The sequence below is a fragment of the Vulpes vulpes genome, chromosome 10, assembly GCF_048418805.1.
Source record: "Vulpes vulpes isolate BD-2025 chromosome 10, VulVul3, whole genome shotgun sequence".
Lineage (NCBI taxonomy): Eukaryota > Metazoa > Chordata > Mammalia > Carnivora > Canidae > Vulpes > Vulpes vulpes.
The window spans coordinates 55,383,899-55,399,148 of NC_132789.1; positions in this window are offsets into that span (position 1 = coordinate 55,383,899).

Consider the following 15,250-nt stretch of genomic DNA (forward strand, 5'->3'; position numbering starts at 1 on the left):
AAGTAGATCATTTATTTTTTAAAATTCCCCTGGCTATTCAGGGTCTTTTCTGATTCCACACAAATCTTAAAATAATTTGTTCCAACTCTCTGAAGCAAGTCCATGGTATTTTGATAGGGATTGCATTAAACGGTGGGCACTGACTGGGGGCACTTGACGAGATGAGCACTGGGTGTTATTCTGTATGTTGGCAAATTGAACACCAATAAAAAAATAAATTTATTATAAATAAATAAATAAATAAAGTAGGTCATTTATTATGTTTAGTCAGTTTTATTACTTGAATCCTGAAGAATATTTATTAAGACTTAATACAGCAACATCATTGTATGCTTGAGGAAAATCAAACATTTTCTAAACGACTTGATAAGAGAAAGCTTAATTAGATGCTACTATAACATTTAACGTTTCCTCACAAGGTCTTTTAACATCACATTGGCAATGACCGAAAAGGATGAGCCATGAGATTTAAAGACCTGGGGCTCCTGTGAGTTCAAGCCCCACATTGGGTGTAGAGATTACAAAATAAACAAACTTACAAAAAAAGAAAGAATGATCACACCCTGAAGCATGATCCAAAGAAGTTGAATTTCCCAAGTTCTGTTAAATAGCCAGAAAGGAGAAAAAGTAACATATACCCTCTGCCACTTGCTACTACATATTCATGCAAAGAAAATTTCTCATCAATGATGAATACCTAGAACTTGAAGAGTTTTAATATTTAATATTTTTATTATAAATTTTAATCATATATGATTTTTTCTTAAGACATAAGAAATATTGTGAATTTTTTCACCAAAATTTATAGAGCTGACTTTAAGTCCCTTCAAATGTATTCCACTTTGTCATATAAGCATCATTTTCCTGGTGGACAATTTTCGAAGCACTGCCATAAGGGACAGCAAATCTGTCCAGTCAACAATTCTCTTCAACATCTTGGGGGAGTTAAGTTACTCTGACTAAATTCCTCCTCCCAGAATTGTTTGTGAAAATGAATGTTATAGTTTAAAACTTAATGAACTTTCTGGAGGTTGATTCTACATCAATACAACTTGTCAATATCATGCTGATTTTTATCTCTCCTCCAGTCTCTAAACATATCGTCCAAGGCAACCATCTCTATCCTTCATAATAGTACTTACTACAACCACCAATTTAATGTGCTCCTTGCTTCAAAAAGATCTTTCTCAAAGTGAGTGGGAAATACCAGAAAGGGAGACAGGACATGAAAGATTCCTAACTCTTGGAAACAAACAAGGGGTAGTGGAAGGGGAGGTGGGCGGGGGGTGAGGGTGACTAGGTGACGGGCACTGAGGGGGGCACTTGATGGGATGAGCACTGGGTGTTATTCTATATGTTGGCAAATTGAACACCAATTAAAAATAAATTTATTTTTTTTAAAAAAAGATCTTTCCATATATTTTAGAATAACATTTGCCATCATTTTGAGCTTTGACTTTGGCTGCTTATTTCTTCCTAGAGACTTGCAAGATTATTAATTTTAAAATAAACTATCACATTGCTTATGCTCCTTGTGGAGAAAAAGAAATCATCATGCACTCTTGGTGAAATCGCGAATTGGTAGAGCCATTGTGGAAAACAGTGCGGAAGTTCCTTAAAAAACTGAAAATAGAATTACCATAGGACCCAGTAATCCCACTACTGGGTAATTACTCAAAGAAAATGAAAACACCAAAAAAAAAAAAAAAGAAAGAAAGAAAAGAAAAGAAAAAAGAAAACACCAATTCAAAAAGGTATATGTTTATTGCAGCATTATTTGCAATAGTCAAATTATGATAGCAGCCCAAGTGTCCATGAATGGATGAATGGATAATGATAGATGAATGGATAAAGAAGTAATAGAATATTATTCAGCCATAGGGTGCCTGGGTGGCTCAGTCAGTTAAGCATTTGACCTGGCTCAGGTCATGATCTCAGTGTCCTAGAATCGACCCCTGCATTGGGCTCCATACTTGGTGAGGAATCTACTTGAACCTCTCCCTCTGCCCCTGCCCTCACTTGTGCTCTCTCTGTCTCTCTCCTTCGAATTTGAAAACAATAAATAAAATAAAGAATATAACTCAGTCATTAAAAAGAAGGAAATCTTGCCATTTGCAACAACATGGATGGACCTAAAGGGTATTATGCTAAGTGAAATAAGTCAATCAGAGAAAGACAAATACTATATGATTTCACTCATATGTGGAATTTAGGAAACAAATGACCAAATAAAGAAAAAGAGACAAACAATGGTTAGGTCTTTCATATGAGCAACTATACATCAAACAGAAATGGTTTACTAAAAGGCTGGATTAATATGGCTTTATCCTCAATTATACATTTTTTGTACCAAACAAGCAAGTATAAACATTAAATATATGAAAAAATACATTTAAAAATTAAATCTAAACACCTAAGGAGAATTAGACACTATACACACTAATGTTAACTATTAAATTTAAAAAAAAATAAAATAAAATAAAAATAAAAATAAAAAAACTATTAAATTTTAGTCCTTCATGGGGTGCCTGGGTGGATCGGTTGGGCATCTACCTTCATATTGGGTCATGGTCCTGGGGTCCTGAGATTGAGCCTCACATTGGGCTCCCTGCTCAATGGAGAGCCTGCTTCTCCTTCTCCCTCCTGCTCATGATCTCTCTCTCTCTCTAATAAACAAATAAAATCTTTTAAAATATCTTTAGTCCTTCTTGCATTATATTTTTGTGGGTTTAAATAAAAACACATGATTTTTCATTTTCTTTGCAATAATATCCCCACAAAACAGCCCAGTATAGTGTCAAAAGCACTAGACCTGGTTTCAGATCTAAATTTAAGCTCCAGCTTATCACTCACTAGCTGTATGACATTCATCTTAAAACTTTCACACTGCTGTATCCAATACGAGAGTAGGTGTCCAATCAACATTTATAAATTTAATCAGGAACTGAGTCCAGGAGAAACCAGGGAAGAAGTGAAAGAGGCCTCCTCTTTGCTTGCCAACTTATTAAGTGGGCTATAACAACAGGTAAGCAAATATAAGAAAGGATATAGTCCTCCCCCCAGCAATTGTTCAATCCTGGCCAGGCAAAGAAAAATGGCCTGCACCAGGAAATGAGCACAAAGGGAAGGAAAGCCAACAGGGCAAAAAGACAGGTAACCTTAGACCTTCACTAAGATTCCTTTTCCCCTGGGAAGCAGTTTTCCCTGACCACACTGGGAAGCCATGCACTCCGCCATGCAGTGAGGCCATGCACTAAAATCCCAGCATTCTAGATCTGCTTCTATTCATCTGATAGAATTCTCGTTAATATTTTCTCATGACCTGAGCAAAGATAAGCAAGACCATGTAGCCATTTTGTTTCTCTATCAATATGAGCATGTAAAATACATGGGGCAAAAATGAGAATCTGATCTCCTAAATCTAAAGCAAGAATAAGAAAGACATACATAAACAAAAACAGAAAAAACGTGTGTTCAGAGAATTGTAATCAACAACAGGATGATATATATTCAACTCAATATTTATTGAGTGTTTACTGGAAACAGATAACTAGAGTTAGTAACATATTTTAGAAAGACATTTCCTACCTAGAAGAGATCAAAATCTTGCAGGAAATACTTATAATACTTTACAAATCATATACATTAGATGGTAATAAGAATAGATAGATAGATAGATAGATAGATAGATAGATAGATAGATGCTTTTTCTAGAACACATTCCCAATGAACAGCAATAAAGCTGTATAGACTGAGATTTCTATCTCTTTCTTGGTCTTGTCCCAAGACACAGCCTTGTGAGCAAGTTTATCCGCAGGCTAACAACTATCCCATCATTCAGCAGAAAGGTAACAATTCAACCCTCAGAGAAGTTTTCCATCCTAGATCTTGACTGTGCCCTGGCCAACGAGCATTGGTAATAAGGCGCTCAAAGTCAAGTCTATGCTTTGCTTCTCCAAGGGTGAGCTGGAACCAGGACAATCCCCCTCAGCAGTATCCATTTGTTCGGAAAGAGGTCACACAAATGTGTTTGTGTATGCCAGAAGGAGACAAATTTATTCTCTAACATAGCTTTAAAATCATACTTTTAAAAATGTTTTCAAATATCATTTAAAAATGTAACCCAAAAGTCAATCCCAAAAGGCTACAGACTCTATGATTCCAACAGTATGACATTCTGGAAAAGGCAAAATTGTAAAGACAGTAAAAAGACCAGTGGTTGCTGGGAGTTAGGGAAGGAAAAGATGAATAAGAGGAGCACAGAGGATTTCTAGGACAGTAACACTATTCCGTATGATACTGTAATGGCGGATACAACATTATACATTTGTCAAAACCCACAGAATGTACGACCTCAAAAGTGAATCCTAATGGAAACCATAGATTTGGGGTGATAATAATGTATCAATGTAAGTTCATTGGCTATAACAAATGTACCCTTCTAATGTAGTATGTTGATGGTTGGGGAAGCGCGCGTGTGTGTGTGCGCACGTGTGTACAGAGGGTACATGGGAACTCTGTACTTTCCACTCAATTATGCTGTGAATGTAAAAGTACTTTAAAAAATAAATTATTTCTTTAAATAACCTTAAAAACGTAACGCAATAATAATTATTGGCCAAAACTCCATAATTCGTTTATTCTCTTTTTGGCAGTGACAAACAGAAGCAGACAAAGTAAGTTTTCTACAAGGCTTTTTGCTATAGAGAAACAGTCTATAGACCAAAAATGTAGAGGCTCAACTAGTAAGTTTGCCTCAAATGATAGGTTTTTTCCATCTATTCATTTACCCCATAATTCACTTTGCCCATTCTGGATGCCTCAACCAAACATCTTCTTCTCCCCTCTCTGCTAGCAAGAACAAAAAACTTCAGGGAAACACAGTAGTTGGCAAAGTCTTGAAGAGACTGGCACTGTTCAAGCGGCCTCTGTGAACGCAATGCCCAAAGGATCCCCGTCCCCCAGGCCTAATCCAAAGACAAAGTTGTTTTAACAGATTAGAAAGGAAACTTGAAGCAGCAGAATCATAGCAAAGATCCTGAGGTCTCCAGGTGCCAGTTTGGGTCCCTCTGGCAGCTCTGCCTTGGTTGATTAAAGCGGGAGTTGGAGACCCCTGAGAGTCAATTAGAAAAAAGAAGTCAGGGCGAGGAAGAGAGAAATGATTCCAGAAACTACCAATTAAAAGTGAATATGGATCCCACAGCATCAAGGGACCGTAACTCAAACTGTTGCATCAGTCAAGTGTCAGTACCAACTCCCCAAACATGAGGAGGGAGCAAACGGGAGGGAGCCAGACGAGTTCCACACCTGACAAGTGACCACTTCGTATCCCAAGTGCACGCATACCTGGCAATTAGGGTGCAAGTGTTATCTCTTGATTAGCTGTGCAGAAAACCCCGAGAACATGCCATGAGGCCAACCAGCCCTGGAGGCTGGGAAACACCCTGTGGAGTTATGCAGGGTGCTGCTGACACAACAGCCCTACTACCAACTCTGAACCATGCCTGTCAGGTCAGACCACACACGGCTCACTGTCCTTCGTGCAGAACGACGGCGCTTGCACGATCACGCTCCCCTCCCCCCTGTGATTGTAAAACACCTAATGATTCTCAAGCCCGTTTACAAACAGCACTTCATTAATTGTCACAGAACCCGTGTGGGTTTCGTCAAGCGTGTTTTAGTATTTCCATCTAGGAATTTAAAGAAGTTAAATTGTGCTGAAGTTCAAGAGATGTGCCTAAGATCACACAGGCAATATGATTTTTTTGTATTTTAAGTGATGTGCCACTAGGCTTACATATACATAGACTCTCTCTGGAAGAGGAGTGGCTACTACAGCAAGGGAACTAGGGGGCAGGAGTGGAGATGAAGCTTGCCTCTGTTACTTTTTATGTAACTTTACAATTTTACCCTGTTGTATACTTAACTCCCAGAAATTAAATGAAAAAGAAGATTATTCCCCAATAAAAAAAAAAAATAGTGAAAGGGAATAAAGGGGAAAGGAGAAAAAATGAGTGGGAAATATCAGAAAGGGAGACAGAACATGAGAGACTCCTAACTCTGGGAAATGAACTAGGGGTGGTGAAAGGGGAGGTGGGCGGGGGGTGGGGGTGACTGGGTGACGGGCACGGAGGGGGGCACTTGACGGGATGAGCACTGGGTGATATGCTTTATGTTGGCAAATCGAACACCAATAAAAAATAAATTTATAAAAAAAATAAATATGATCAGGGAGCAGAAAACCACAATGCAAACCTCGTCCCCCTGCGTGATGCCGCCTCCCATGCTGGGGAAGAGGCCAGCGCAGCCGTCCTCCTCCTGCATCCCTCCACCTCCCCCTTCCCTCTCCCCCATCCACATATATGTACACAAGCACAATTTTCCACGAGAACATCCCCTGCTCTGAGTCTGCCAGGAGCTGAGCGTGTGCTGAAAACCAACCAAGAGGTAAGGAAAGTGAAAACATGGTTCTGGCTTGGAGGTGGAGTGATCCTAACAATACAGTTTCCTTTGGGGAAAAAAAAATAGCTTTTTTGTTCAATATTTTAAGGGAATAGAAATATAAAGCAACACTTCAGCATAAGGGATCGAGCATAGAAAGAATGAAGGCCCAAAACCGGCCAGCACCGGGCCCGTGGCTCCCGCCTCCTTAGCAGGCCGCATGTCACTGAGCCGAGGGAGGCACGGCCTGTCCCGGACACCAGGGGAGACTTCCCCACTGGACACGGCCGGACAGGCCCCCCAGGAAGGCGAGAGGACGTAAGACACAGGGCGCCTGCAGCCACAGGTCTAGAGACCAAACAGACAAAGCTAAGTTGATGAGGCATTGGAAGAAACTGCGTCCCACGCCACGGCAAGCAAGGACACCCCATGGTCACAAGTCACGGCTGTAGGTAGAGCAGTAAAGAGGGAAGAAAGGGCCAGGGCACGCCCAGAGGTTAGGCAGCCGAGTCTTGGCTTTGGCTCACGTCATGGTCCCGGGGCACAGAGGGAGCCCCCCCTCTGGGCTCAGTGTGGAGTCTGCTTGAGACCCTCTCCTTCCCCCCCACCCTCACACCTGTGAGTACATGCTCTCTCAGTAAAATAAATAAATACCTCTCCCTCTGCCTGGGTCTCTGCCTCTCTCTGTGTGTCTCTCATGAATAAATAAATAAAATCTTTAAAAAAGAGGGGTGCACCCAGGGGGCTCAGCGCTTGAGTGTCTGCCTTGGGCTCAGGGCGTGACCCCGGGTCCTGGGATCGAGTCCCATGTCAGGCTCCCCGCGGGGAGCCTGCATCTCCCTCTGCCTATGTCTCTGCCTCTCTGTGTCTCTCAGGAATAAATAAATAAAATATTTTTTAAAATAAAAAATAAAATATTTTTAAAGAACAGAAAATGCTGACACAATCCTGACACCGAGAGTTCCCCATTACCATGAGCTAAATAGGTGATTACCATGGGAACAGCATAAACGCTCTTTTAAAGTCTGTTCATCTGTTCCATGTAGATTTACTGAGCACCGAGCTAGGATCTAAGGCTGCAAAAATGAGAACCTTCCAAAAGCTTGCAGCCCCACTAGCAAATAATTAAAACACAATGTCCTAAGGGCTCTGAGACTATCAATATAGACACATCAAAATCTGCTTCAGGTGAGCTCAGGGTTTTTTTTTTTTTTTTTAATTTAAATTTATTTTTTATTGGTGATCAATTTGCCAACATGGTTAGTACTTGGATGGGAGAGCTCAGGGTTTTTTAAGAGAGGTAAGATTTGAACTGAATCCAAAGGACAATTAGGAACTCTCTAGCGGGGGAGACAAACATTTCAAGCAGAAGGGATCACAGGTGCAAAAGTGCTGAGGTATGAAAGAGCATGGAAAATGTCCAGATATTAAGAATATGTTGGGGGTTCCACGGATTAGGATTAAAAGAGAAAAGCAGACGCAAGATAATATAAATAAGCAGACAAACATGAACGTTGTGGCTGTGTGAAGGAATGTCTTACTGGAATTATAGGGCTGCTGAAGGTTTCTAAATAAGGAAACAGGGCAGTCCCCCTTTATCCACCAGGATACTGTTCCTAGACCCCCAGTGGAGGCCAGAAACCTGGAGGGAACTGAACCCTACACACACTGTCTCTTCCTATACCCGTACATGGATGATAGAGTCGAATTTGTAAATGAGGCCCAGTAAGAGATCACCAGCAGCAGCCAAAAATACAACAGGCTGTGACTCGAGTTATGCGGGGCCTCCCAACGCAGCTTATTGCACTGTGCCTTCCCCTCTGCTTGTGATGACGTGAGCTGGTAACACGCCTACGTGATGCGATGAAGCAGGTGAATGATACGGGCCTCGTGACCTAGTGTGAGCCCACTAACGACCTTCCGACAAGTCACCAGAGGGGTCGCCTGCTTCCAGACAGCGACCGCCGGGCCTGAAACAGCAGCAAGTGGAACTGGGGGAGCGCGACCTGCAGTGAGGAGGGCCACCGGAACATGACCAGACTGAGGTTTGAGAAAGGGGAGCCTGTCGGCAGCATTTCCCATCCTGAACAGCAGAGCACGTTAGCAGAATGGACCAGACTCCCAGAGCTAGAGCCAGGGTGACGGGGTGCAAACTCCAGCTGCCCCACAGCTGGAATGTCAGCATGACTGAGCGCCGTCTGCTTGCCTCTGCTCATCCATGTACCACATGGAGGACGTGTGTTAACTCATTTCAATCTCCCAACAGCCCTGCAGGTAGGTAATGACACTATCTGCATCCTACAGGTGGGGACACCGAATCTCAGAGAAGAAACTTGACCAAAGCCTTTGAAGCAGAATAACAGTTATGATGTCAAATCTTGGCTCTGCTACTTACTAGCTTATAAACTGGGACAACGCTACTATTATGGTGACTATTATTAAAAAGTTTAAAAATGGGGAAAAACAATTTCCACTATAGAGAAAATAAAAAGAAGATCATTCGGGGATCCCTGGGTGGCTCAGCGGTTTGGCGCCTGCCTTTGGCCCAGAGCACAATCCTGGAATCCCAGGATCGGGTCCCACGTCAGGCTCCTGGCATGGAGCCTGCTTCTCCCTCTGCCTGTGTCTCTGCCTCTCTCTCTCTCTCTCTATCATAAATAAATAAATAAATAAAATCTTTTAAAAAAAAAATAAGAAGAAGAGGAAAAAGACCATTCATTGTAGGGGCACCTGGGTGGCTCAACCGGTTGAGCAACTGACTCTTGATTTTGACTCAGATCATGATCTCATGGTCGTTAGGTCGAGTCCCATGTTGGGCCCTGCACTCAATGTGGAGTCTGCTTAAGATTCTTTCTCACTTTCTCTCTGCCCCTCCTCCCCACTCACGGGCACTCCACATTCACTCTCTTGCAAAATAAAAAAATAAAATAAAATAAAATAGAAAAGAAAAAGAAAGAAAAGAAGAAAAAAAGAAAAGAAAAGGCCATTTGCAAGAGTCAGGCAAGAATGCAGAACCACTGGACTAAGATAACAGGAATGGAAAGAAAATAAATGAGATCTTTTAAGAGGTATGATTAAAATATCCAATGACAGGCTGTACATCAGAAATGAAGAAGGAACAGTCAGAGGTGACTTCCTGAGTTTCTGGCTTGGAAGCTAAATACATGGGGACGTCAGCCACTGCTACAGACACAACAGAGGTGGCTGCCAGAGATAACGAGTTGTGTTTCAGACATGCTGGATCTAACGTGTCTGTGGCACATGCAGCCTATGAAGCTGGTGTAAATTCACTACTACTACTTCGGGAAACTATCTGGACGTAGAGATTTAGGAAGATTGGTTTGGTAATTGAACATGTAGCTATGAGCGGAACGGTGGGTTCTCCCCCGTCCTCCCTCAAATGTTTTGAGGCAGAGAAGCAGCAGGCCATAGGTAGAACTCCTAAGGGCACCATCATTTAAATATGGGATGAGGTGGGGCCACCTGGGTGGCTCGCTGGCTAAGATCTGCCTTGGGCTCAGGTCATGATCCCAGAACCCCAGGGGACAGAGCTTCTTCCTCTGTCCCTCCCCCTGCTTGCTCGCTCGCTCACTCTCTCTCTCTTTCAAATAAACAAAATAAATAAATATTTAATAAATATATAAAAATAAATAAATAAATATGGGATGAGGAAGGGTACGTGCAGGAAGTAGGACTTAGTAGGATTCCGACTTCACCACCAGGGCTGTGCTCACGACATCCCCAAATCGGAAACGGTGCACATTTTGGCACTATTCACTATGCTCGTAGTTATTCTCTTAGATGTAGCACTCTGGGCATTTCTCCTCTCAGTTCTTCCCCTAATCATTGCAATTAGGACTCTTTCCTCCCCACTGTAGAATCTAGTTTTAAGCCTCAGCTTCTGTAACCCTTGGAAGGGTGCTCCCTTCTGGAAGTCCTGTGTTGGATGGCACTGTGTCAACCTGCAGAGCTGGAACGACATTTCCAGGCATCCTCTACCTTTCACAGTTCTGGCTTGGAGTTGGCCAAAAGACCAATTTTCACAAGACCTGAAAGGTGGAAATGAATCAGGAGTCATTGCTCTGAAGGTCATTGTGGCAAGAGGCGGTGACAGACCCGGAGGTGCCAACAAGTTCCAGCAGCCTGTTTTCACTCTCCCTCACTCTGCCCTGCTCTTCGTTATTACTGACTGGCTGGCCGGCAGTGGGCAGGCCCTCAGAGACCGTCCAGTGGCCCGGCCTCCCACAGACACAGCCCGCAACACACACCAGCCTTCCCTCTGCAGTCAGTCCCATTTCAGTGGTTGGAAATGAGGGACTCCTAACTTCCTCCTGGATCTTCACCTCTCCAGCCCCTCTGACAGTTGCATAAGGTCTAATTCATATAATAAATCTTTTATCCTATAACTCATAAAGGTCCTGCTCCCCGTTTAAACCATGCTCCATCCTTTCTTCCCTCGTCCTGACCTCCATGCTCCATATACTGATAAAGAATATCACAATTTCCACTGTCTCTTTGAAAGGCTACAGACCACATTGACTTAGAAGAGGAGCAACTATCAAAGCAGGAGCCCTGCACAGCAGGCTCTTCACGCCAATAGAATACGGGTTCAACATTATTCTTATTCTGCAAACAAGGTGTCAACACCCTCTCTATTAGTTGAACATACCCTACTTTCCTAATCCACCATCTATCCAGCCACCCATCTATTTGGTAGAGTCAGACAATGTCTAACCTTCCGATGCATGTGATAGTGTCTAAAACTCAAAGATAAGTATGAATTCGTGTCTGTCCTTAAAGAGTTCAAACCATGTAACCAAGCGATTCTAATACAATAAAACACATATCATATAACATAGAATGTACACAGTGCTATATCATTCCCTAAACATATGTCCCTAAATTTTTTTAAAGATTTTTTATTTATTCATTCATGAGAGACACAGAGAGGGAGAGAGAGGCAGAGACACAGGCAGAGGGAGAAGCAGGCTCCATGCAGGGAGCCCCATGTGGGACTCGATCCCGGGACTCCAGGATCACGCCCTGGGCTGAAGGCGGTGCTAAACTGCTGAGCCACCCAGGGATCCCCCTCTAAATTTTTTTAATACAGTTTCCTCAGTCTTGGATGTCATCTGTTACATTTCACATCAAATTCATAAGTAACTAACAAATACGTTGTTAGACTATGCTCAATATCACGGATAAAGAAATATAAATTTAAAAGAATGAAGTGTCATGTTGCCTATCAGATATAAAAGCTATTTCCCAGGTTATGAATAGCCATTCTTATAACATTTGGGAAGGGAGAAAATCAATAGTATGAAGATACAAATAAAAATTAATAAAATGGAAAAAAATAGGGCAGCCCGGGTGGCTCAGCGGTTTAGCACCACCTTCAGTCCAGGGTGTGATCCTGGAGTACCGGGATCAAATCCCACATCAGGCTCCCTGCATGGAGCCTGCTTCTCCCTCTGCCTGTGTCTCTGCCTCTCTCTCTCTCTCTTTCATGAATAAATAAAATCTTTAAAAAATGGAAAAAAATACAAAAGATGGGGGTAAACAAAGTCAAGTTCCTTGAAGACTAGTAAGAGACAAACTTCTGAAAGAAAAGACACAATAGAGAAAAAGAGAACAAAAATTCTGATACCACAAAGAATAAATAAATAAGGAACATATAAATAATTTAGATTTGAAAACCTAAATGAAGTGAAAAAATTACTAAAAAATATAAAATATCAAAATCAAATCAAGAGAAAAATAAACATTAAAGATTTAAATCGAAAAAAAAAAAAAGAAAAAAAAAAAAAAGATTTAAATCGTTAATCTTTCCATTTAAAAATGCCAGGTAGTAGAAGACACGTATGGACATTTTTCCAAACATGACACCCAGATGGCCAACAGACACGTGAAAAGATGCTCAACATCACTCATCATCAAGGAAATACAAATCAAAACCACGATGAGATACCTCCTCACACGTCAGAATGGCTAAAATTAGCAACACAGGAAGCAACAGATGTTGGCAAGGAGGAGAAAGTGGAAACCCCAAGATGCTGCTGGCTGGAACGCAAGCTGGTGCAGCCACCCTGGAGAACAACGTGGAGCATCCTCAGAAAGTTAAATAGACAATCACACCACTGGGCACTTACCCAAAGGGCACAAAAATACAGATTTGAAGGAGCACATGCACCCCAGTGTTTATTGCACAATGTCCACAATAGCCAAACTATGAAGAGAGCCTGAATGTCCATTGACTGGAGAATGGATAAAGGAGATGTGTGTGAGTGTACAATATTACACACACAACACACACACACACACACACTGGAACAGGACGCAGCCATAAAAAGAATGAAATATTGCCACTTGCAAAAATGTGGATGGATCTAGAGGGTATTATGCTAAATGAAATAAGTCAGAGAAAGACTAATACCATATGATTTCACTCATGTGACGAACTTAAGAAGCAAAACAGATGAATACGGGAAGGAAGAAAAAAAAAGAGGGAAGCAAATCATAAACTCTTAATTACAGAGGAAAACTGAGGGTTGCTGGAGGGGAGGGCAGGGGGCCTGGCCTGGGGGGTGCAGGGTATTACGGAGGGCACTTGCAATGATCAGCACTGGATGTTGTATGTAAGTAATGAGTCACTAAATTCTACTCCTAAAATCAATATTATACGATATGCTAATTAACTAGAATTTTTTTTTAAGATTTTATTTATTTATTCATGAGAGACCCAGAGAGAGAGAGACGCAGAGACCCAGGCAGAGGGAGAAGCAGGCTCTATGCAGGGAGCCCGACGCGGGACTCAATCCCAGGTCTCCAGGATCATGCCCTGGGCTGAAGGCGGCACTAAACTAAGCCCACCCGGGGCTGCCCAATTAACTGGAATTTAAATAAAAACTTGAAACAACAATGAAAACAGCCAGGTGCTGATAACTGTATATGCAAGTTTTACCAAGAAAAAGATAAACTGATTTAAAACAAACTTTGCAAATAAATGAGTAAAAGAACCACTTTTTACTCATTGTATGAGGCTAGCGTAACTTTTATAATAAATGGCAAATAATTTTTCTCCTTTAATCTGCTAATGTGAAATAGAACATTCAACTTTTGTTTAATGAACCAAACTTGCATTCTTGGTACAAACCTTCCTTAGGATATATATTCAGGATATATATTTTTATATGCTGTTAGATTCAGTTGCGTAGCATTTAGGATTTTATACCTGTGGGTCACAAGCGATATTAGCTTTTGAGTTTACATTTTTCATCAGACATTGAAAATATTTCCTTCAAGTACAGGAACAAGACAAGGACACTTATAATCATTACTTGTATTCAGCACACTAGAGCTCATAGCTATCCTGGAAAAAGAAAAGGTAAAAAGATTGGAAAGGAAGATACAAAACAGTCATTACTTGTATATAGAAAACTCAACAGAGGCAACAAATTATTAGAATGAGAGATTCTAAAAAGATCACAGCTACAAAAAAAAAAAAATACATAAAACAGCCAGTTGTATTTCTATCCCCAAACATAGCAAAAGTATTTGTTAAACTGATACAATTTACAATAGCACTGAAAACTATAAAGTATCTAGGAATGAATTTAATAAAATATATGTAATACTGTTCTGGGGAAAATGTGTAATTATACTCAAAGACATTGAAGAAGACTTAAAAAATGAAGGAAGTCATGGATACAAGATTCAAAGCCACAAAGATGTCTATTCTTCCTAAATTGATCTATAAACTAAATGCCATCCAATTAAAATCCCAGAGTTTTTTGTGAAAATGTACAAGCTGAGGGGATCCCTGGGTGGCTCAGTGGTTTAGCGCCTGCCTTCGGCTCAGGGCGTGATCCTGGAGTCCCGTGTCGGGCTCCCGTCATGGAGCCTACTTTTCCCTCCTCCTGTGTCTCTGCCTCTCTCTCTCTGTGTGTCTTTCATGAATAAATAAAAAGTAAAAAATAAAATCTTTTAAAAAAAGAGAAAAAAATAAAATGTACAAGCTGATTCTAAATATAAACAGGCTGCTTATTCAGAACAAACATCAAGGAGCTTGTCTGGTCAGATATGGACTTTTTATAAAGCTATAAGACAATGTGATCTGGGTAGAGAAATAAACCAATAGATCAGAGTAAGTCACAATAGAGAGCTCAGAAACAAACCTGCATATATATATATATATATATATATATATATATATATATATATATATATAAAGTTGGTTTAAGACAGATTGGGCTTTAAAGATCAGTGGTTAAAAGATGGATTCCTTAATAAAAGACGCTGGGCCAATTAATCATACGATTTAAAAAAAGTATATACCTACAACATAACATAAATGTCATAATGAAAGAAAAAAAAACCAATGGATAAAACTTCATAAAACAATAGAGGACAGATGTCTTTATGACTTCCAGATAGGGAAGGACTTCTAAAAACACAAACGACACCGACCATAAAAGATTGACAAGTTCAGTACAACTGGAATGAAGAACTCTGTGCAACAAAAGCTCCAACACAGAGATTACACACTGAGCACCTGTTAGATGATGTCTGCAGCACATAAAATGACAAAAGATTATTACGGAGGATAAACAAGTAAGTCCTACAAATCCATTTGAAATCCAAAGAGAAGTAGGCAAAGACACAAGTAGTCCTTTCACCATGAGAAAATATTAGTGGAGAAAATATTAGTTCATAAACATGTGAGAAGAGGCTCAAGCCCATTAATAGAGAAATGCAGCCTAGGGCCGCAGGGGGCATCATTGAAGCCTCCTCTATTTGTGACCCTAAACAA